The sequence below is a fragment of the Leucopleurus acutus genome (genome assembly GCF_964270905.1).
Source record: "Leucopleurus acutus genome assembly, chromosome: 5".
Classification (NCBI taxonomy): Eukaryota; Metazoa; Chordata; class Mammalia; order Artiodactyla; family Delphinidae; genus Leucopleurus; species Leucopleurus acutus.
Window position 1 is genome coordinate 21,603,095 of NC_139147.1, and position 26,767 is coordinate 21,629,861.

Here is a 26,767-nt window from a genome sequence, read left to right on the forward strand (position 1 = left end):
GATAGACAATGAATATCAAAAAGTACAGTTCAAATCAGAACTTGTTTTTCTGCTGTTTCAATCAATAGTTATTTAAAACATCCTCAACCACTTTTAACTGTGTATTTCTTAAATGTTGGGGGTGTCTATTGAAATTTAACTTTGTTATTTTGCATAGGATGTATTTGTCAGGAGAAAAAAATGTACCATTGGAAATAAGAAATAACATATACTCATGCAGCAAAGAGACCGACGAGAAAATCCATATGACATTAAAAATCACTATACAATTTGCAAAGCTAAAAGTTATCGTAAAAAGCATGAATTAGGAAAATTCAAAGGTGATTTTTATTCAAAAATTTTTGCTCAATTGAATGTGAACTTAGATCTTCAACACTGTGAAAAAAAATGTGCTATGAAATTTTAAAAATTAGGTGAAATTTCCTTGATCATTCAAGCTCTAAGTAGAAGCAGCTTAAAACAAGCTGCCTATTGTGTATTTTCTGGTTTAACCCATTAAAATAGCATGTCTTGAATTTTAAATTTTGGCTTTCCATAAATTTCTGCATTGTTGCAGGTTAGAATGTCCCTCTTAGGGAGATAATGTCCTTCCCCAAGGAAATTAAATCTATACCTTCTTTAAAAATTCAGTAGGGAGCAGTTGTTTTGTCAGGATGGCACATCTTATTGTTGTATTCTGTTTCTCACTGAAACAGTGGCATGTGTCTCAATGGCTGCACTTGAGTTCCCTGCTGCTATTATAAATGAGTATGAAGCCATTTCCCTGGTGGAAATAGCTCTAGGATTGACATTTCATTATAATGAAGGGAGCTGGTGTACCTCCACATACAACAAAACTAAATGCTTTCCCTCTCTTCCCCACATCTATCAAGAATCTCATAAGGAATAGGAACTGAAATGCAGCTTCGGCTAATGTTGGAAAATTCCATTTCTAATTGTAACTTTCTGTAGCAATCATACATAATTGCCCTATAGCCTTCATATGTAATGTTCACCAATATTACAGTATTTGTCAAAGATCCAAAATATTGCCAAATTTTAAGTAAATCATTTAATTCAAACTAATATATTTATTAAATATTAATAAGCTGGCATGCAATGTACTATGATTGCCTTTCCAAAATTTGTTACAGCATTAAATATCATTTTGAATTATTTCTCAAGATGTTGTTTAAATATGTTCTGTATTTAAAATACACACCTTTATAATATTTCTTTTATTTTCTCTACTGTGGCTCTTTTCCATGTAGCTTTCTCATGTAAATTGCTGGCTGCCTATTATTTGTTGTTTCAACTATTTCCCTTCTTACTTGCTTCTGCCTGTTATTTTCTTGCATCTCTCTGGAGAAAGGAATTTTAATAACTTTTATTTTAACCCTATTCTTCATTTTTATTTCTGTGCCATGAACTTACATGCTTTTATATATTATCGTAGTTTATGCTGGAAGCTTTTAATTTTTAATAAGTATTTTTCTTTTGTATAATTTGTTTCTACAGAACTTTGTGTTGAGAAATAAGATATTTTCCCCAGAAGTTGTCATCTTTTTTAAGTTAATTGACTCATTTTAATCTCGCCACTCTCCTGTACAACATAGTCCAAAATCAAGGTTAGGTCAAAGTTGTACAAAGACCTATGTTGTTTTCTTTTTCTTGAAAGAATACAACAAATATTTTCAGATGACTATTTTTCTCTCAGGAGAAAAAATAATTCAAAATTCATGAAAAGCATATATACATACATATATATATATATATATACACACACACACACACATGCACAGTACTTTCTGACAATGACAATGAATTATTTAAAATTACAAAATAGATATATTTTTTCATTAAAAATATAGTACCACGATGATAATATGTATACTCTAAACTGCTTACCAAGTGCTTTAAATATATTGATTCTGTATACCTCACACAACTCTGCAAGTTAAGCACTCACTTTTATTTACCCTGTTTTACATAAAAGAAGACTGAGGCTTAGAGAGGCTGAGTAACCAATGTGAGGTCACATACCTGGTTAGTGGCAGATCCCAGGAAGTATAGCTCCAGAGCACCTAATTTATAACTGTCATTTTTATTGTTGCACTCCTTAATAACTTAATAAGGAAAGAAAATCCTTAGAATTGGGTATATTTAGAATGAGCCCTCTTTAAGAGATAATGAAAGTAGCTAATATTTATTAAGAATTTACAGTGCTAGAACTGTCTTACTTGCATTGCGTTGAGTAACATTACATGAATTAAATAACAACCTTCATAACTCATAACACAGGTGTTATTTTTATCCCCCTTTTGGAGTTAAGACAGATGTGGATTAATGAGATTAAGTGGTCAACCTAAGATCACACAAGTGATCTTGCAAGTTGTGATGCCAGGAAGGATTCTAAATCAGGAAATTTGGCTCCAGAAGTTACAGCTCTGAGCTAGAGATACCATTAACCTTTCCCACTTACATTAGTTGGTTGTTCACTGTTCCAGGTGTGAATGGGCAATATTTAATGTTTCCAACCCAGATTTAAGTTGCTCTTTCAGCCCATGTAGACTTGTCCTTAACAAAGACTTTTCCATATGAAGAAGTGTGATTCATTTACTACTGGAATTCTTAAAAGTCCTGTGCCAGATTAGTGGAAGCCATCCTAGAATAAAAAGCAACAATTAACCAATTTCAAAATGATAAATGTTAGAGGGATACTTGAAATAAAAGTTTATAGTGGGTCTTGCTAAGAAAAAAAAACTTTTATGCAAATACCAGTTTTTGTAAACAAATGCAAACACACAAAAATATAATGTTTCATAAATGGAACTTCTACGTGTCTAGGCCTTACAAGCACACAGAGGAATGACGTATGACTAGGAAATCCACACAGTGCTTTAATTGCTTATGTAGAGGTATGTTTGCCTGCATTATCCCTTGCTTTGGACTATCTTTTTCTTTTTTTCAACAGAATTTAGATTCTTATTCTTTACCTTAGGAGTTTGGCATTATAATGCTATTAAATTCTTAAGGGCCAGAAATAACAGTTTTCACTGTAGTCTGTATTTAATTTGAGCAATGTGTCAGAGTCTTCCCAAGTAAATATAATTAAACATCTCTACTTTGAATATATCCTCTGCTTTTTTTTTTTGCTATCCATAATTAAAAATAATCTTATCCCTATAAAATACTAAGAAAAAAATGCCTGTATGATGACTTAAATCTAAATCCTAAAACTACAATTAAAACCTTGGTTCAGGGCTTCCTTGGTGGCACAGTGGTTGAGAGTCCGCCTGCCGATGCAGGGGACACGGGTTCGTGCCCCGGTCCAGGAAGATCCCACATGCCATGGAGCGGCTAGGCCCGTGAGCCATGGCCACTGAACCTGCGCGTCCAGAGCCTGTGCTCCCCAACGGGAGAGGCCACAACAGTGAGAGGCCCGCGTACCACACACACACACACAAAAACCTTGGTTCAGGACAACAAAAACTGGAATATCATTGTTGACTAAAAAAATATTCACAACCTAAATTTGAGAGTTATGTTTTATTCAGCGGAAATTTTTAGGACTTCAAGCCCAGGGGGCAGAATCTTAAGTAACCCTGAGAGAACTGCTCTGAGGAGGTGAGGGAGGTGCCAGGATATATAGGAGTTTTGCAACAAAGGGCAGGTAGGTGGAATAAAAGATTACTGTTAATGAAACAAAAGTAGATATCTCCAGTTAAGGAATTTAGCACTTTTCTATGTATGGGAAGATGTAAGAGTCTGGGCTCACTGAAATCATTCCTTTGATATGCACCTCAGCTATCTGGGGCCAAGTATCCTGTGTTTTCACATCCTGAGTTTCCTCAGGGCTCACTGTAGAGAGTGGCTGCAGTCTGTTGCTTGCTGGATGGCAGGTATTCTTTGTTTACTTCCTGAGTTCCCTCAGGTCTCACCAGCTCACCATGGCGGCAGTGGCTGCAATCTCTGATGACCATGGCATCATTTGCTTACTGATATGGCAGGCAATATTACATTTCTCTTAGTGAACATGATATTTTTTTCTGTGCTTCATCTCTTCCCTTTCTTTTTTCTAAGAGAAGCCTAATTTTTCTGTGAGAATGACCTCTTTGTACAATAGATAATGTTGGTGGGAATGCCATTAAAATCTTCTTTTCCTCACTGACACATGATCCACTCCAAGGCTAATAAATGCCCTCTTGCTGCCTCTGCAGGATGCTGTGCAAGAATTGAAAATGGTTAGCCCTGTCCTGGTAAAAAATCAATAAACAAACTTCAATTAAAATAAAGTCGGGTGGTGGTGTGATGAATTGGGAGATTGGGATTGATATATATACACTAATATGTATAAAATGGATAAGTAATAAGAACATGCTGTATTAAAAAAATAAAATAAAATTCAAAAATTCAAATAAATAAATAATGTTGGGAGACCAGAAGGGGAAGGTCCCACACCCTATGAGGACAGCAGATCCTGAAGAAGAATGACTTCCTCTTATTGCCTGGCAAGAGCTCAGCCAATGAGAGACTGACTCAATTCCACCAATGAAAAGCCACTGCACTTCAAACTCTCAGTTCCTCCAATAGTTCACTCTAGCACTCCCAGCTTCCTTTCCCTTTCTTTCAAAGAATTCTTCTCTCCTTGTTGCAGGGGGATTTGCTAGTGTTGCACCATCATTGCAGACCCTGAATTGCAATTCTTTGCTGATCTTGAATAAACCCACGGGGTTTTACTTGGATTTTTTTTTGTGTGTGTGGAGAAAAAACTAGCAGTCTATTTGTTTAGGTCAATATCCCACTGTGGCACAGTCTGGATAAGAGAAAGTTTATTTGCTTTCATCAGCCACATCTTTTGACCTGCTCTATCAATGCCATTTCCTTCTGCGGTGCTAAGCTATGACCCCCAAGCTTCAAATAATTTCCCTTTTTATCTTCATTATTCAGAGAAAATTTATAGTTTGTACAACCAAAGACATCAAGAAATATCTGTGGTTTTCTTTTCCATCAGTGCTTATGGTGTTCACCATATATTTTTGCCTTTAGATTTTCCAAATAACCATTTGATTTGCACATAGTGGCTATATTTACTTTCTTCCAGAAACTTAAATTTAATAAGTGTCTAAAATAAGTGCTACTAAATGTGAAGCTATTTTTTTTTAGCTTTCTTTAACATAATATTTCTCAGTAATGAGTCCAACATTTCACAACAGTTTTCAAATTAAATCAGTACAACATTTGGGCTGGCACCATTTGATCACTAATGGAGATGCATGTGGCAGATCCTTTTAGAACCCCACCAAGCAGTCCTTTCTCCATTCTCATTTAGTTTTCAGAACTATGATTTTGTTTCTGCAGCCAAGTGCCTACTCCAGGCATGTCATTACAATTGTGTTCCCTTTTGTTAATCATTGGGCTAGAAAAGGTTATGAATACTTCTGGTCAATGAGACAAAAGTGGAACTTTGTAGCTGTGCTTTGGCGGAAGATTTTGTTCTCTGATTTAAAGAGTGAAGCACATGAGGACAAATAAGCTGTATCATGCCCTTCTTTTCTGCTTTCAGCTATGGTGGAGTGAGTGGTGAGATAATCAGATCTTCTTCAGCTACCCACAGAGGATACAGAGTGAGGATGGTATTAGACCAGAAAGATGAGAAGGGGTTGAGTTTGCCCTGTTGTTTTTGAGCAGTTGAAATTTACATCTGCTTAGTTCCAGAATACTAATTAAAATTTCTGTGTTTGATTGTGCATCTTGACACTGTGAAAACCTTGTGAATACATTCGTAGTAAAGTCTATATGTGACTACTGTCAATCACAATGAAAATGCATTCCCAGTACTGAGTGGGGTGCAGCACGTGCTGTGGTAGGGAATGTGCTGGCCCAAATAAGAGAGATGATAATACCTTCATTACGTAAGTTACTCTTACTAGATACTCATATTTTCAGCAAAAATCATGCTGATATTTTAAAAAATCTGAAAAACCAATGTTGTTTCCTTTGGTATGAGCCACTGTAAATGAATGATATAAATTAGAAATACGTAAGCTACGAATTGTCATGAACAATTTGTATCATTCATGATTAAACAGGCAATATTAAAATACAAACTAAGCTAACAGTAAGTTTTAACTACAGTATTACACATTTCAGTAATTATTTAGTATGGTGATAATATCTACGTTTAGAGCTACTTTGAATATTTTAATTATATTTTAAATTGGTATTAAATAATATGTCATTATTCTGTATATTAGAGAAGAACTAATTGTCTATGCCATAGTTGACCCAAAATAATGCAAGAATGTTTGTAAGAATGCTATTCTGGTAACAATATTTGTACAAACGAATGCATAGTATCTCTTATGACAAAGGAATACAGGATACTCAATTAAAATTAAAATTAATCTAGAAATTATAAATTACTAGATGAAATATGAAATAAAATATGAAATCCTCACCTGGTTTAACTGAAATATATATATAATTTTTATTTTTAATTTGAAAAAAGTCATCTTTCAGAGTGTTTTAAATTGTACACCAACATATTTCTTAATTTAATTTCATAAGGAAATTTCTTTTTGGATTATTTCTGAAAGAAGTTAACCTGTTAGTTGGTGAGGACATGGTCTTGCCTTTAGTGCTGATGAAATGTTTTATGCTAAAATACTTGAGGTCTCCAAAATACAATGATGTTAATTATACCAGCTCTTATTTAAAATAATGTGGAGAAGAGTAGTTAAAAAAAAAAAAAGCCATGATGTTGAAAAGAAAATGCTTCTGCCCAGTCAGCCTTAAGTAAATATGAACAAGTTTCAAGGCTTAATAATCAAGGGCACAATATATTAAAGATATTTAAGGAGATGGATTATTTTTTATTTGGGTTCTACTTTTACACCCTAGAGAAATTAAATACTGACATGACTGCCTTCTTTGAGACAATTTTTATTTCTCTCAAAATATTTCATTCCTCCTAATGCTGTTATAAATAGGGTGCAGTGCAGAGGTAATTAATCCACTGTGCTAGGAAAGAGACATACAGTGTGCTTACCTTGACTTATTTTATTGTGAATTAGTTCCCATACAAAGCTATTAGAAACCACAATTAGTTTTACACATTAATCTTGTGGAATACAGGTTTGTGTACTGAGATTCTTGGATACATAGTAAATGTGTTTATTTATGTACAACATATAAAAGAAGGATATTGCTAAGGAAAGTTTGTTAGATGTGCTTATTTAGGCTATATTTGCATTGTGACTCATGACTTCTCACTGTTCGCAAATATAATGTAATCATGCAGTTGATCATAAATTTATTTCACCTGGGATTAAGATGATTACCTTATAAAATACATACTTGCAGTATAATGTCATCACATGAAAGAAATCAGATATTTTCTAACAATACATTTGTTAATAATAAAAATGAGTGTTCCTTGTCTTAAAATATTTGCATATTGTAATATTTTTCTCATATGAAATGTCATCTTGTTAACATAAGTTTTTGCTGAACTCCAAATTATGCAAAGAAATGCTAACCAATTTCAGCTCTTCAGCACACTTGAAAGTTTTCAACCCAACCCTCATAAAGAAAGTGGCCTTTTATTGTGGCAGGGTGAAAGCATGTTTTTATCTTTCAATAATTTGTCAAAAGTTTACTAATGGGGGGGCTTCCTTGGTGGGGCAGTGGTTGAGAGTCCGCCTGCCTATGCAGGGGACACGGGTTCGTGCCCCGGTCCGGGAAGATCCCACATGCCGTGGAGCAGCTAGGCCCGTGAGCCATGGCCCCTGAGCCTGTGCATCTGGAGCCTATGCACGGGACTGCCCTGGTGGTGCAGTGGTTAGTAATCCGCCTGCAGTGCAGGGGATGTGGGTTCGAGCCCTGGTCCAGGATGATACCACATGCCACGGAGCAACTAAGCCCGTGGACCACAACTACTGAGCCTGCGCTCTAAAGCCTGCAAGCCACAACTACTGAGCCTGCATGCCGCAACTGCTGAGGGCCATGCACCTGGAGCCCGTGCTCTGCAACAGGAGAGGCTACCACAGTGAGAGGCCCATGCACCTCAACGAAGAGTGGCCCCTGCTTGCCGCAACTAGAGAAAGCCTGTGTGCAGCAACGAAGAACCCGCACAGCCAAAAATAAATAAATAAATAAATTTATATTAAAAAAGTTTATTAATATGATAGTTTGACTATTGCTCTTGTCGTTTGGGAGAATGTGATTGTGTTCTAAATAAAAAGTAATTTATGTGAACAGTTGAGAGTACAGGTTGTTAGAGGATGCTTTTTGAGAGACAGAGATATGGAGAAAACTTTGAGGGATATTCCATTAGAAATATTACAGATACTGAGTTTATTTGGCAATTTATATTTTTTCCTTGAAAGTAGAGAAAAGAAATGACAGAGTGTGCTAAAATTCCTGCCTATGTCATCTTTCTCTCTTTTTAATGGCAAGATGTTATGGACCTAGAGATTTATACATTTTTGGGGGGCAGGGTTCTCCTCACACTCTTTTATCAGTAACTTCTTAAAACTGTTGGGGACTAGGGATCACTGTCAGGGCTGATCATTTCTAGAGACCATATTCTGCATCTCAGGTCTTGGAATCAATTGACTTGAAACAAAAGTCAATATCTGTTTTTTGTTTTTTTTTTCTTTTGAGAGTAGATTTTATCACTAGTAAGAAGGGGAGATGTTGGAGGAGTTTGAAAATATCTCACTGAAGATCTCAGATGAGGAAACCACTGCAATATTACAAGTGCAAAATGATTGAGGCTGAACCAGTGTGAGACTAGCAGGCATGGTGAGAAGTGTTTGAATTGTTGATATATTTCAAAAGTAAAGCAGACAGGATTTACTGAAGGACCCAAGGTAGAGAGTGAGGAAAAGAATCAAGGGTGCCTCCAGTAATTTTGGCTTTAATAAATTAAAAGATGAAATTGTTATTCATCAAAATAGGAAAGAACACGGTGGAAGGGTTTCTGAAAAAAAAAAATCAGGAGTTCATTTGTGACATGTTCATTTGCAAAGACCTGAGAAATATCTATATATCAGGTCGGTTGAATGGGTAGTTAGATAGATTGACTCCACAGTAGAAGTCCAGGATTGAGATATAAATTTGGGAGTCTTTTGCCTATATATTATATTTAAAGCTATGACATTGAATGAGATTACCTGGGAAGTGGGACGATATGGAGAGAGAAGAGAATTGATGACTGAGCCCAGGGGCATAGCAAAATTTAGATGTCCCAGAAGTGGATAGAAATCAGCTAAAGAAGGCAGACCAGAATTTCTCAGTCTCAGCACTACTGACATTTCAGGCCAGATAATTCTTTCTTATGGAAATATGGTCCTGTACACTATAGAACATTTACCAGTATCATTGGCCTTTACCCACTAAATGCTAGTAACACACCCTTTCCCCAGGTGTGACAACCAAAGGTTTCTCCAGACATTGCCAATGTCCCTAGCCGGTAAAGGATGTGGCAGCAAAATAGCCCCAAGTTGAGAACCAATACACTAGATGTTTAGGAAGAAAACAGGCAAATGTGATGGCCCAGAGGCTAAGTAAAAATTTTTTAAGTTCCATGGAGGAATGAGTGATTAATTGTGTCAAAGAGGTGAAGTAAGATAAGGACTAAATCATGCATTAACATCATGGTGGTTACTGACATCACTGTATATCCCTTCCTGGACTATCACAACAGTGATTCAATATTTCTGTACATTTCAAAATCATCACCATGATATCTAGTTGCCATCTGCCACCATACAAAGATGTTACATAAATATTAAGTATATTTCCCACACTGTACATTTCATACCTGTGACTCATGTATTTTCTAACTCTAAATTTGTACCTCTTAATCTTCCTTACCTATTCCTCTCCTCCCTCTACCCTCATTTCCTCTGGCAACCACCTGTTTATTCTCTGTATCTATGACTCTGTTGCTGTTTTGTTATGTTTGTTCATTTTTTGCTTTTCTGGACTTCATGTATAAGTGAAATCATACAGTATTTTTCTTTCTCTGACTTATTAAACTTAACATAATACCCTCTTGGTCCATCTATGTTGTCACAGATTTTATTATTTTTATGGCTAAGTAATATTCAATTGTATTGATATAGCACATCTTCTTTATTCTTTCATTTATAGATGGGCACTTAATTTGCTTCTATATCTTGGCTATTGTAAATAATGCTGCAATGAACATAGAAGTGCATATGTCTTTTCAAGAAGTGTTTTCATTTTATTCGGATAAATACCCAGAAGTGGAATTGCTGGATCATATGTTAGTTCTAATTTTATTTTTTTTTATTATTTTTTGTGTGTGTGATACGCGGGCCTCTCACTGTTGTGGCCTCTCCCGTTGCGGAGCACAGGCTCCGTACACGCAGGCTCAGAGGCCATGGCTCAGGGACCCAGCCGCTTGGTGGCATGTGGTATCTTCCCGGACCGAGGCACAAACCCGTGTCCCTTGCATCCACAGGCGGACTCTCAACCACTGTGCCACCAGGGAAGACCAACTTTTAATTTTTTGAGTAACCTCCATAGCATTTTCCATATTGGCTGCACCAATTTACATTCCCACCAACAGTGCACAAGGGTTCCCTTTTCCCCACATCCTTACCAACACTTGTTATGTCTTATCTTTTTAATGATAAAAAAAAAAAATTCTGACAGGTGTGAGTTAATATCTCATTGCGGTTTTGATTTACATTTCCCTGATAATTAGTGACACTGAGCATCTTTTCATGTGCCCTTTGGCCATCTGTGTGTCTTCTTTGGAAAAATGTCTATTCAAGTCCTTTGGCTCATTTTTTCATCAGGTTGTTTGTACAATTTTGAGTTGTATGAATTCTTCGTATATTTTTGATGTTAACACTGTATCAGACATAATTTGCAAATATTTTCTAGCATTCAATATGCTTTTTGTTTTGTTGATAATTTCCTTCCCTGTGCAAAAGGGAAGTTTGATGTAGCTCCATTTGTTTATTTGTACTTTTTTTGAAGTTTATTTTTTTTAAAATAGCCGGTAATTTTATTTATTTATTTATTTATTTATTTATTTATTTAAAGCATGGATCTTTTTTTTTTTAATTTTATGTGTTTATTTATTTATGGCTGTGTTGGGTCTTCGTTTCTGTGCGAGGGCTTTCTCTAGTTGTGGCAAGTGGGGGCCACTCTTCATCGCGGTGCACGGGCCTCTCACTATTGCGGCCTCTCTTGTTGTGGAACACAGGCTCCAGACGCGCAGGCTCAGTAGTTGTGGCTCATGGACCTAGTTGCTCCGTGGCATGTGGGATCTTCCCAGACCAGGGCTCAAACCCATATCCCCTGCATTGGCAGGCAGATTCTCAACCACTGCGCCACCAGGGAAGCCCTATTTTATTTTTTTAAATTTTTATTTATTTATTTTTTTGCGGCACACGGGCCTCTCACTGTTGTGGCCTCTCACGTTGAGGAGCACAGGCTCAGGACGCGCAGGCTCAGCGGCCATGGCTCACGGGCCCAGCTGCTCTGCAGCATGTGGAATCCTCCTGGACCAGGGCACGAACTTGTGTCCCCTGCATCGGCAGGCAGACTCTCAACCACTGCGCCACCAGGGAAGCCCAAGTTTAATTATTTTTAATGGTCACTTAATACACATAACCAAAGCCTTGGTCAAATGCCAAATCCTCCCAGAATTCTGTCCATAGCTCTACCATCTTCTCCCCTAGAGAACTTTGAATGTAATTTTACTACAGCACTTACTATTCTCTATCTGTTTGGTATTAAGAGACAGTTTTTCAAAATTAAGAAACTTCTAATTCATTGTTTCATTTCCCAAACACTGGTGTAATACTTCAAAAAATCTGAAATTCCATTGAACTTGATTTTTAAAGCACAAGAAAGTTATTTTAAGCCTAAATCTTATGGAAGATCAATGCATAAAACAGATGCTCTGGCTAATGTTAAGTAGATAATTATAAATCTTTGACCTCTTTTTCAGACCCCACTTCACTGTGATTCAATCACATTAGTTGCATCCTCGTGTTAAGATCAGCCCCATAAATTCTGATCCAATACAACTCACATTTATCTTTCAGTAAGTGCCTCAAATGATTCCTATCCTGCTCCAATATCAGACTGTTACATTAAGGATTCAGTTCAAGAGCTCTTTCTTTATCTTGAATCTATAAATCTATGGAATGTTCTGTTTTTCTATATATCTTGGTATCTAAATTTATCCATGCATTTTTCTCCCTCCCACACTCTCTCTTCTAAATGTATCTGTATGTGAAAATCTTCTGGATTGTATATGCATATAATAATATGTAAAAATATATTTAATATTCCAATAAATAGAAATCCATTCAAAAATTTTGAAATTATATTCAGAAAAATAGAATAAATTGGGATAATTTTGTAACTTGTCTTACACTAAAGATATTTATTATGAATAATGCTACAAATTTATTAGCAAGGAGACATATATAGTTGTAAAAATTCAGGATATTTGAAACTGATAATCTTTGTCAGCCTTTTTTTTCTTTTATATTTTAGATATAGGTATTTTCACTTGCATTTTCTAGGTTTTTCACCACTTTGCATGGTCATAGAAAAAGTAAACTAGGTATTTGAGGGGGAAATTTCTTAATATAATTAATATTAGATTGCTTAGAATGTGACTTAGTTTGATTGACTTGTGATCTGAAAGGTGATAGTTTTGGTTAAATGTGTGTGAAAAGCAAATTTAAGCATGTCTAAATTCATAAGCATGATGAATTAAAGTATGAAATAGTTCACTCATCACTCATCTTTGACTATCTCTCCATTGTAGCATCACCACTTATGTTTTCTATTGAGCTATTTTTGCTTCAGCTGACAGTATATCCTATAAGACTAAGTTACATATTTGCATAAAATTGTATGTATTACACATCAGAGTAATCTTTCAAATTTGTCACCTTCCAAAAGAGTGATGAATCAGTGGATATATGTGATTTTGCTCCATTATTCAAACATAATGGGAGCACTGGAATATGTTAAATACGTTTAGGTGAAACATGATTTATATCCTTTAGATAAAAACCTACTGATATTGCCATCTCAACATTGTTCTTCTTAATCTGTGTTATTTATTTTAAAACATATTCATATTTCAGAGAGAAGTAGCATATTCCAACTTCAGTGATGGAACATTAATTGTATATTCATGCATGAAATACGGTCTCACCAAATATCACCTGCAGAATTTCATGTATAAATTTGTTTTCTCTATCTGAATAGTGCTCCTTAATATAGCAGTGTACAGTCTTATCACTGACAAAATTAAAGAGTATAAATACAAATCACAGAACAATTTTTTATGTTTTATAAAGTGGTATCTAAATTTCTTTGGAGATTTTGTTGTTTGGAACAAATAGAGTTTAGTGAAAATCAGTTGTTCTTGAACAGAAGTATGTAGGTTGGAATCTTGCTCTAGAACCTACTAACTCTGTACCTTGAACACATTTACATACAAGAAGAGCACTTGCATCACCAGTTTCTTGTGAGAGCTAAATAAATTTGTACATGTGACATGCAAAAAACAGTGCTTGAAATATAGCATGTATAAAAAAATGCTAGTTAAAATCAGTTTTACCTGGCTCCTTAGATATATGCAACTCACCACTTCTTTATTTTTAAATATATATCCACTAGAATTGTTTTTTCATGTATATTTAGTAGCACTCTTCCCATCTGTTAAAATATATGATCATGTCTTTTTCAGGGAATAAGATATTTGTTCTATTAAAAGTTTCATTAATTGCTGTTGTTTTCTCCTGTGGAAATGTGGTATTGGAGTGGTCAAGAGAAACTCTACCCAATGTCATTGACTCTCAGCTAGGAGAGACATATAAATCAAGGGAGAGCATTCTTTTTCCTTAAACAATACTTTATTTTTATTTTTTTAATAGAAATGTAGCTGGTGTACAATATTATGTTAGTTTCAGGTGTAGTACATAGTCTAATTTGCATACACTATGAAATGATCACCATGATAAATCTAATAACATCCGTCTCCATACAAAGTTATTATACTATTATTGACTATATTCCTTATGTATGTATTATACTTCTGTGACTTATTTTTTACCTATGTAACTACTTTGTACCTCTTAATTCCCATTCCCTATTTTGCGTACTCTCCCAACCCCTCCCTTTGGGCAACCACCCATTTGGTCTCTGCATCTATGAGTCTGTTTTCATCCTATTTTGTCTGTCTGTTTTGTTTTTAAGATTCTACATATAAGTGAGACCATGCAGTATTTTTCTTTCTCTACCTGACTTATTTCACTTAGCATAATACACTCTAGATCCATCTATGTTGTTGCAAATGGCAAGATTTCACTTTTTATGGCTGAATAGTATTCCATTGTATACATATACCACATCTTCTTTACCCATTCCTCTATGGATTGACACTTAGGTTGCTTCAGTATCTTGATTATTGGAAATAATACTGCAATGAACATTGAAGTACATATATCATTTCAAATTTTGCTTTCTTTAGATAAATATACAGAAGTGGAGCAGCTGGATCATATAACAGTTGTATTTTTAAATTTTGGGGAGATTCCACATGGTTTTCCATAGTGGTTGCACCAATTTATATTCCTACCAACAGTGCACAAGTATTCCTTTTTCTCCACATTCTCACCAACACTTGTTATCTGTCTTTTTGATAATAAAAATTTCTGACAGGTGTGAGGTGATATCTCATTGTGATTTTGATTTGCATTTCCCTGATAATTAGTGATATTGAGCATTTTTTCATGTGCCATTTGCCATCTGTATGTTTTCTTTGGAAAATGTCTGTTCAGATCCTGTTGCATTTTTTAGTCAGGTTTTTTGTATGTGCAATGTTGAGTTGTATGAGTTCTTTGTATATTTTGGATATTAACCCCTTATTAGACATATAATTTGCAAATATCTTCTCCCATTCAATAGGCTGTCTTTTTGTTTTGTTGAAAGTTGTCTTCCCTGTCAAAAGTTTTTAGTTTGATGTAGTCACATTTGTTTATTTTTGCATTTGTTTGCCTTGTCTGAGGAGAAATATTCCCCAAAATCACCTATGTCATTTGACCTATGTCAAAGAGCATACTGCCTATGTTTTCTTTTAGAAGTTTTCTGTTTTCAGGTCTTACATTTAGGACTTTGATCCATCTCGACTTTATTCTTGTATATGGTGTGACAAAGTCCAATTTGATTATTTTGCATGTAGCTGTCCAGTTTTAAACACCATTTATTGAAGAGGCAGTCTTTTCCCTATTATGTAATATATTTTTTGCCTCCTTTGTCATAGATATTTGATCATATAAGTGTAGGGTTATTTCTGGACTTGATATTCTGTTCCATTGATGTATGCATCTGTTTTTGTTCCAGTACCATAATGTTTTGATCACTATAAGCTTTATAGTATAGTTTGAAGTCAGGAAGCATAATACCTCCAGCTTTGCTCTTCTTTCTCAAGAATGTTTTGGCTATCTGGGGTCTTTTGTGTTTCCATACAAATTTTAGAAGTATTTGTTCTAGTTCTGTGAAAAATAGTAGGGTGATTTGATAGCGATTACATTAAATCGTAGGTTGTCTTGGAGAGTAGGCTCATTTAAAAAATATTAATTCTTCCAATCCATGAGCATGGTGTATCTTTCTACTTGCTTGTTTTGTTGAAACTTTCAATAGTGTGTTATAGTTTTTTGAATACAAGATTTTTCCTTCCTTGTTTAGATTTATTTCTAGGTACTTTATTCCTTTTGATGCAATTGTAAGTGGGATTGTTTTAATTTCTCTTTCTGATATTTCATTGTTAATGAATAAAATACAACAGATTTCTGTATAGTAATTTTGTATCCTGCAACTTTACAGAATTCATTTATTAGTTCTAATGGTTTTGTGGTAGTATCTTTAGGATTTTCTCTATATAGTATTATGTCATTGGCAAAAAGTGACAGTTTTACCTCTTTCAAATTTTGGATTGCTATTATTTGTTTCTAGTGTCTGATAACTGTGGCTAAAACTGCCAATACTATGTTGCATAGCGGTAGTGAGAGTTGGCACCCTTGTCTTGTTCCTGATCTTAGAAAAATTGCTTTTATGTTTTCACCACTGAGTCTGATGTTGGCTGTATGTTTGTCACATATGGCCTTTATTATGTTGAGGTATGTTCCTTCTATACCCACTTTGTTGAGAATTTTTATCATAAATGGATGTTGAATTTCGTCAAAAGCCTTTTCTGCATCTATTGAGCTAATCATATAATTTTTGTTCTTCAATTTGTTAATGTAGTATATCACATTGGCTGATTTGTGGATGTTGAATCATCTTTGCATCCCTGGGATAGATCCTAATTGATCATGGTGTATGAGCCTTTTAATGTATTGTTGAATTCTGTTTGCTAATATTTTGTTGAGGATTTTTACATCTATATTTATCAGAGATATTGACCTGCAATTTGTGTGTGTGTCATGTTTTTGTCTTATTTTGGTATCAGCATTGTGATGGCCTTACAAAATGAATTCAGAAACATTCCTTCCTATTCAATTTTTTGGTGTAGCTTGAGAAAGATATGTGTTAATTTGTCTTTAAATGTTTGGTAGTATTTACCTGTGAATCCATTTAATCCTGGACTTTTGTTTATTGGGAGTTTATATTATTGATTCAATTTCATTACTGGTAATTGTTCTGTTCATATTTTTCATTTTTCCTGATTCAATCTTGGGAATGAATTAATCCAGTTTCTGGGAATTAATCCAATTTCTTCTAGGTTGTTTATTTTATTGGCATATAATTGTTTGTATTAATCTCTTACAATTGTTTGCATTTCTGTGGCATTGGTTGTAACATCTCTTTCATTTCTAATTTTATTTTTTGGGGCACTCTTTCTTAATGAGTGTGGCTAAAGTTTTATCAATTTTGTTTATCTTTTCAAAGATGTAGCTCTTACTTTCATTTATCTTTTCAATTGTTTTTAGTCTCTTTCATTTATTTCTGCTCTGATTTTATGATTGTTTTCCCTCTACTAACTTTGGGTTTTGTTTGTTCTTTATCTAGTTCCTTTTGGTGTAAGTTTAGATTATTTATTTGAGTTTTGTTTTGTTTTTGGTTTTGGTTCCTGAGGTTGGCTTGTATCACTATAAACTTTGCTCTTATAACTGCTTTTGCTCTGTCCAATAGATTCTGGATCATGGTGTTTCCATTTTCATTTGTGTCCAGGAATTTTTGATTTCCTCTTTGATTTTTTCAGAGATTCATTGGTTAATTAGTAGCATATTTTGTTTGTCTTTTTCAGGTTTTTTCCATGTAGTTTATTTCTAGTCTCATATTCTTGTGGTCAGAAAAGATGTTTGATATGATTTCAATCTTCTTAAATTTATTGAGACTTGTGTTTTTGGCCTAGAATATGATTTATTGTAGAGAATTTCCAGGTGCACTTGAAAATAATGTGTATTCTGTTGCCTTTGGGTAGATTGTTCTGTAGAGTTGATCCTTGAACAACTTGGGAGTTAGGGGTGTCAACCTACCATGCAGTTAAAAATCATGTATAACTTTTGGCTTCCCAAAATGTAACTACTTATAACTTACTGTTGACTTGAAGCCTTACTGACAACAATCAATTAACATATATTTTTATGTTATATGTATCATATACTATATTCTTATAATAAAGTAAGCTAGAGAAAAGAAAGTGTTATTAAGAAAATCATAAGAAAGAGAAAATACATTTACAGTACTGTACTATATTTATGAATGCCATAAGTTTACATTTCCTGTTTACAAGATATTATAAATTGTCTTCATTACCTACATGATTGTCTTATAAGATATGACACTATAGATGTTATAAGCATTGCTAACACTAAACATCAAAAATGAAAAGATAATGTGAGAAAGAAATTCACATTTATTTACAGGTATAATGATTCATGCATTGATCAGGAAGAAGCAACAATGTGATTGCTTTATTATAGCCCAGTGTAATCAATACAATTTCTTCATGGTATCTTAGCCTATACACAATGGATGAATAGTTAAATTTTTATGGCATACGGTTTTACATTAATATTCATAATACAATTTTGGAAGCATTATTACTTTAAAAAAGTTACCTGTGATAATAGGCTAATATGCAATTTCTCTGACTTTGAGATTATGGTAATGTAATCTTTGAAAGCCCAGTTTTAAAACATTAGTAAACTAACACATCATTAAATTTATATTAAATATTACTCTTATGCTTATATAGGATAGGTTTATATGTAGATAGATTAGAATCTACATATATTTTATGTACCCATGACATATCTACTTTTTCTTAAATTTTTCAAAATTTCTTAGAAATATTAATATTTGAGTTTTTTTAAAATTGTCACAAATCTCCAAAACAATTTCTAGTATATTTACTGAAATAAATAAATAAAAATGGATCTGCACATTTCAAACCTGTGTTGTTCAAGGGTCCAGTGTGTATATCTATTAAGTCCATGTAATCTAAAGTGTTAAGGCCAATGTTTCCTTATTGATTTTCTGTCTGGATGATTTATTCATTGATGTAAGTGTGGTGTTAAAGTCCCCTACTATTATTGTGTTACTGTAAATTTCTCCCTCTATGTTTATTAATATTTGCTTTATGTATTTAAGTGCCCATTTGTTGATTGCATATATATTTCCAATTGTTATATATCTTGTTGGATTGATCCCTTTATTTTATGTAATGTTTTCCTTTGTCTCTTGTTACAGTATTTGTTTTAAAGTCTATTTTGTCTGATGTAAGTAAGTACTCCAGCTTTCTTTTTGTTTCTATTTGAATGGAATATCTTTTTCCATCTGCTCACCTTCATTCTTAGTGTGTCTTTAGATCTGAAGTGAGTCTCTTGTAGGCATCATATACATGGGTCTTGTTTTCTTTTATTTATTCAGCTACTCTATGTCTTTTGATTGCAGCATTTTGTCCATTTACATTTAAAATAATTATTCATAGGCATATACTTAACTGCCATTTTGTTTATTATTTTCCAGCTGCTTTTGTAGTTTTGGTGGTGGTGGTGGTGGTGGTGGTGTTCCTTTCTTCTTCTTTTGATCTCTTCCCTTGTGATTTAATGGCTATCTTCAGTGTTATGTTTGGATTCCTCTTTATGTATGTTATGTATATCTGTTATAGGCTTTAGGTTTGTGATTACCATGAGGTTCATGTGCAACAATGTATATATGATTATCTTAAGTTGATGATATCTTAAATTCAAACCAATTCTAACCATCCTACATTTTTACTCCCCCTTCCCACTTTTAATGTTTTTCTTGCCATATTTTACATATTTTTGTTTTGTACATCCCATAACTATTTATGGAGGATATGGTTGATTTCACTACTTTGTCTTTTAAGTTTCCTAATAGCATCATAAGTGGTTGACCCTCTCCCTTTACTGCATGTTTGACTTTACCAATGAGATTTTTTTTATTTTGTAACTTTCATATTTCTGGATGTGGTGTTGTCTGATTTGAGAAGTCCCTTTAACATTTCTTGTATAGCCACTTTAGTGGTGTTGAACTCTTTTTCTTGGATAATATAGTAGAGGACTGTCTTTTTCTTAAACCTATATAAAAGTTACTTATTAAAAAATTATAAATTATTTAACTTTTTTCTTGTGAGTTTAATAAATTATAATGTTTGTTAATGTTGAACAATTAATCTTATTCTATTAATAATTCATATATTTGGGGAAAATATCCAATAGCATATTTCTCCCAGGACCTTTGCCAAATCACTTTTGCTAAGCTTATTAATTAATTATTTTTCTATCTATAAAACGTTTAAAAAAGCATTCTGTAATACATATTTATACTCTTTAATTTTACCAGTGATGAGATTATACACTCTCTTACTAAAGATTGCTATTAATAATTTTATTACATGTGAAATATTTTGAATATATATTTTGCAGTAGAGAAAAAATGATCAGAGAAGTAGATGATAACATTACAATTTTTAAATCTAAACCTAACTACTTTTTTTATTACTAATGCTATTTTAAGATTTGTAATGCAATTATTATTCATCTCTTTATTAGAAATCAGAATTAGACACACTTTGGCTTCCTTAATAAAGAGACGTAAACACATATATACAAAAATTCTATAAGTGATTTATGTGTGAAAATTTACATGCTTAGGATTATGGAAACTTTTAAATCAAAACACTAATGAGCCATGTCCTCTAAAGAGCTCAGATATTCACTAGAGACTCCTTAGGCAATTCTGGAACCTAGTTTACAGTGTTGAGGTCACTTGTGGACCATTTAGTACTCTGAAGCCTTAGTTAAATGATGCTCTCAGGGCCTAAAATAGTTAAGGAGCTCTAAACAACTTTCCAACATTTCAAAAATAATTTTAAGATTATTATTAATAAAAAGATGATACAAACGTTTTTATTATTGTTTTTATCAGTTACACTACAAAGTGACAAAGGACTAGAAGGAGATCTTTTGAGGCCATCTAATTATGTTCTTTTAAGTAAAGATATTTTTGTTCAATTGATCTACAGAAGAAAAAATGCCAAATCTTCTGTGTTATCCAATTTCAGTAGAATTTCTTTTCAGTAGGTTTCAATAAAATTTGTTATTAGCCAGTTTAACTTCTTTCCTTATTTCAGGAAAATGAAGATGAACTGGTAATACTCTTTGTCATTATGTTGCTGTATATTCAAATCAAATTGCAGAATTCACTTTTATCCCCCTAAAAAATTTTAATCATCTTAAAAATCTTTTGATTTGATTAATACTTTAATAATCCTTCTGGCTTTCCTTGAATCCATTACAAAGTTGTTCTGGATCAGAAAATGGTAAAATGACCAGAATCTGACCATGACCATTCTGATCATGTGCATAAGATGTCACATAAATTAAATTGTATGTGATCAATAAAAATGTTTGTTTAGTAGATGAATAAGCAAAATTATTATACACTTTGACCATTAAGGACACAGCCAAGCAGAATGAGATTGAACCTCAGCCTTAATTTCTTCATCTATAAATGGTTTTTCTAATTATAAATAGCCAAAGGTCTTTATGAAGAATAAATCAATTACTGTGTGTATAGCACCTAGAATAGTGACTGGTCAGCAGTAATCACTATAAAATCATTTGCTTTTGGAAATATTAAGATTTAAACAAACAAAGAATCAAACAGGAATAAATGGTTTGAAAATAAATGTACATATCTCTACAAGACAGGGCTCTAAAACAAGTAAACAAACAAACAAACAAAACACTTTAGGCTTTAAATCACTAGTCTCATATTTCTGAAATATATTTAAGATACCAGAATTCTGATTTGGATGTATATTAAAACCTTTTCATATATTTATGTAATCCCACTCAATAAGAGTATATTATCAAGCTCACTATAAAAATTTCCATAAAAAGGTAAAAAAGAAAGTGTGTGGGTGTGTAATTTCACATGCAATCTCGTATGTCATGCAGAATGATTAGGTAGGTCAAGGGTCTGCAAACAAGGCCCCTAACCCAAATTCATCTCACTGCTTCTTTTTTAAGTAAAATATTATTGGAAAATGGTCATGCTCATTCCTTTACATCCTGTTTATGGCTATTTCATACTACCATGTTAGAGTTGAGCAGTTGCAAAAGAAACCTTATAGACCACGACATTGAAATGATTTACTGTCTGGCCTTTTACAAAAAATGTTTACAGGTACCTAGTGTAAATAATAAAGAAGAGAGATATGCAGGGATTGACTATATTACTGAATATATTTGTAATATTAATATATGTATATTAATATTGTATACAATATTAATGTAATTAATATATATTATATATATATAATATATACAGGCTTACTCTAGAATGTTAATGTGCTTAATATATTCAGGGATTTTTGCAAGTAAAGAGTAGATGTTGAAGCTAGAGAATATTTAGATAACATATACAACATTGAATACTACATTTTGAAGTATATGTAATAATGTATATTAAAATCATTTTAAAACAGAAAAAGAGGGAATATGCAATCATCTCAAAAACAAGATTAATTAATTTATGTTATGTAATGAAGCAAACCTCAACATATTCCATGGAGTAGAAGCCACAAATATTGTGCAAACTCCCTGCCCACCCCCAAAAGCAAAACAATAACAGATATTTCAAATTAAATTTTAAAATTCTAAAAGTTATCTACTCAAATATGAGTTTAGAATAAATATTACAAATTTTATTAAAATTTGCATTAAACACAGCATTATCAAAACCAGCCAAAAATGTAATCAAAGAAAATGTATGCTCTTGAACATTTTTCCAAAAAAAGAATAAAATTAAAAGTATTAGGCATTAACTGAAGGAAAAAATAATACAAATAAATAAAATAATACAAAAAAATAATTTACAAATAAAAAAATACAATACAAATAAATACAATTTACAAATAAATACAATAATACAAAAAATACAATACAAATAAATACAATAATACAAATAAATACAATAATACAAAAAAATAATTATAACAAAATAAACAAATATGTTCATGCCGAAATTAATTAGTATTCAGTTAAAAGCCACATAATTGATAATAGAAGTCAAGAATTCATAGGGTCTTTATTAGCTGATTTAATTTGATATAACTTACTACATGGAAATAAACCAGGTAAATCAGCAAAAAAAAAGGTTGATGCATAGTTAATAATTAATCAGTACAATGGGTAGGTAGTTTTACAGAAGTCTAAATAATTTTAGGATGGGGAATAAATTAAGATTGAAGAACAGGAAGCAGTTGTTAGAAAATGGGAGGCTTACAACAATGTTTCCAAAGGTGTTTGATGAAATGTATATCTGCAGTTTGACCTAATTGGATATTAAAAGGAAAGGAACTTAACATAGCAAATATGACATCTCTCCCTAAATTGATTCCAGTTTTAATGCAATTCTTACCAAAATTCCAGTAAGGATTTTTGTTGACATAAATAAACATTATCTATTGTTTATATGCAAAGATGTGGGCTCTAGAATAGAAAAAAACACCCAAAAAATCTTGACAAAGAAGCATAAAATAACAGGTATCACTCTATTTGATATTGTCTTATTATATACCTATGAGACACCATAGTACTGGCAGAGGGATAGACATATATATCAATAGAACAGAATAGAAAACTCAGAAATATGCCCACGCAAATATTTTTTAATGTTTTAAAATAATATAATGAAATAGTAGAAGTAAATCAGTCATACAGTTTCTGGTGCAACAGATAAATACATACATATGTGCATATATACTGGCATCTAAGAAGGCTGTTCTGTGAATCAAATATGTGCCTTTAGGAAGGGTAATGCATTACAATTGTTTTTATAGCAAATAAGTATTTATTGGACATAGATCATGTCTTAGGAAATGGCACACTTTTCTTCTTTAAATCAGATGAAATCTACTTCCAAGTCTCATTCGCAGAACCCCTCCAGTCATCAGATTCTATTACTTGCTGCAGTGAATCATATTACCCCTGTTGACAAGATTCTTTCAGCAATGCAACCAAAGCCTAAAGTTTAATTTCAAAGTCTGAGTCTAAGAGAACTGTCATGTAGCTTCCAGTCTTGCTACCTCTCTTGGTACTGCCATAGAGCAGGCCTGGAGACGTCGCACTTCATAGGAAATGCCAGCCACGTATTCCCACTTCTGGCCATTTGTGTTTGGAACACAGACTTGATTGACCACATCTGTATGAGGTTCCTTCCATATTGCTAATGGGCACTCTTCAAGGAGTCAACTTGGCCATATTTTATACCCTGAAAATAGATTTTTTTAAAAATAACCCCATTAAAAGCCTAACAGCTATCAATCCAGGACAAAATGAATATTATCTGGGGATTAGAATTATTTAAATATTAGTTTCAGCTTTTACATACCATTTTACATACCATTATCCTATTTACTAAAGAAAAAAATGACCAGTTTCTGGCATTCTATTAATTACTAAAAATATAAGCAGAATGCTAGTGAATAACACAGCTGAGGGCCAGAAAGAAGGGAAGATCACAGGCATGACAATTACTCTATGTTGATCTACCAAACGCAAGTGCCTGTGTTAATCATATCGTGCCTCTGGACAGGAACAAGCACTACCCATCTAAGGTAGAGCTGCCAGCATAGAGGGAAAATCAGGGCTTTCAAATGTGGAAATGATTAAGGCATCTTTCCAGTTGATCTTCAACTGTGGTAGAATAAGAATCTGCTACAATTCCAAACTGCAATGGTAAAGAGCAAGATAATTATCCTCTTTGTATAACCTATACACAACTTAACTGAACCTAATTCTCCTTTCAGATTCTCAAAGGGAGATCATTCATGATGGCAGAAAACTTACCCTTGGGAATCTTTCTTTCCCACTCTGTATATTTCCTTGATGGTGGGAGAAATTACATTGACTGTGCAAATCCTGTTTATTTCCCAAACATCATTTGAAAATGTTCAATCAAAAATTATTCTACCAGTTTCTGTTTGAGTTTGTTATTCTCCCAGAATTGAGATAAAGAAATTCAAAATTTCTTTCAATCTTAAATAATAAAACAGATTAAAGCACATATGTGCACATGTGTGCATACACACACACACACAAACATGTAAAACAAACAAACAAAAGTTTTGCTACCAGTCATTTTAAGAAGGAGCTCTAGGGAACATAACCAACTTCCTATTTCCTCAGTTTTTTATTACCATATTAAAAAAAAGTGTATTTTTCTGCTGGCCCTTCCAGCAGAAAGTCTTCCTCCAGAGATACCCTAGAGGAAAAACTTCCACAAGTTTTAGGGTGTGGATTAAGGTTATAGCAGTATTTGACAAGTGTTGTTACATCTTACTTACAGCTCCTTTTATTTATCTTTAAAACATTTGAACAAGCCTCTGACAGTGATGGGGGGATTCTTTAAAAAAGCATATAGATGATTTGAAGTTCCACCTCCAGAATGAAGAGCTCTCGAGACCTGGAAAGGTAGTAGAGCCCAACAGGAAGCAGAAAGCTAATAAAAAACTCAGCTAATAAAAAGCCATGGACCTTTGTTGTTTACCACAGCCTTCCCAACTTCCTTTCCCCTCTATAAAAGGATTCTCCTTTTTCTGTGTAGGGACCTGCAGGTGGCTCACCACAGTTTCAGACCCAGAACTGCAATTCTTTGCTGATGCTGAATACCCTTCTTTTTGCTGAAGAAATAACTATCAGTCTATTTGTTTCAGGTCTATAATATAATATGTACCATTAGCAATTATCCATGTTATTAAATTATATTAATGAACTTCATTTATTGATTATTTAACACACCATCTCAAACTAACATTTTTCCCATTTTTTCTCTATTATCAAATACTCTGTGATAAAATGTCTATATTCAACTTTCCCCAATAACACAGTCCTATCTGTGGCCTAACTGTGTTGAAGAATGTGATAGAACCATACAGTTTCATTCACACATTGCTTTTCGAAGTGTTTATTAAGTTGGGAATTCCATTTTAGCATATACATATATACATATATATACACATATATATGCATATATACATATGTTTATGTTTATATATATTTACTAACGAGATACAGAGGTAGTAATTCTTTAAAAAATATTCCTTAAAAAATGCAGTTATATGTATTTCCTCTTTTGTGAACATAAGGTTTAAGCCCTTGGTTATTTATTTTTTTGGGGAAAAAAAAGGAGAACAGAAGAAAAGAAAGACCACTGGCATGTTAATTACTTTGAGTTGATCAATCCAAGGGTATGTGCCTGTGCTGATCAAGCTGCTTGACTGGATGATTACCCATCTAAGGTAGAACTGCCAGAAAGCCATGTTGACATGTAGGCTGTAGTTTTCCCAAACATGTTAAAAATATAGATTTTCTTTTAACAAATGTTGTATTTTCCTTCATATACAAGTCATATATTTTTTATCACTGATTCTGAATTTCTTAATGTTTTTTTTTAGTTTTTACAGTGAGTACAGTTTTCTCTACTGTATTTTATAAATGTTTACTGCTGTTCTAAAAGAGCATTATTAACTTCTGTTTTTGTCTTCTGCTAGTACTCACTTAGTGACTTGTAACTGATTTTAAAGCTTTTTCATTTGATCAAAGTAGATGTTTAATGTCCTTCTCGTTCAAATAAAAAGTATAAATCTCTATCCATTTTTAAAGTATTGTTTGTTATAAACAATACTGTTTCTGTCATTCCATTGATAAGGGTACAAGAATTATGTCAAAATGTAACAGAAAAATTCTGGCAAATTATGCAGTTTTAAATACCATGCATTTCATAAACCAGAGGTGGCAAAGAATTTCTAGGCCTAGGATTGCAATAAACTTTCATTTAATAAGAAGAAATAACCATATGTGCTGGAAATTGTGCTCAGCAAATATTTATTGAGCACCTACTATGTGTTGATGAAAAAATCTGTTGATCTAAGAAAGAAAGGGAAAATTTTATTCAGACCGAATAGAGAATTATAACCCGGAAGTAGCCTCTCAGAAAGCTCTGAGAACTGTTCCACCCATTAGAGGTCAAAGCACAGTTATATAAGTTTTTGAGACAGAGGGCTGTACATTAAATGACATATTGACAGTTTACATAATCCAGATCTATATGTGCAAAGTGAGAAGTGGGTCCTGGGTCATTTTGGCCCCTTACAAGATTAAGAAGGAAGGTTATCTCCTTAAGAGTTGCCTTGTTGGTGCTACGAGAATGTTGTTATTCATGGGTGAGTGGG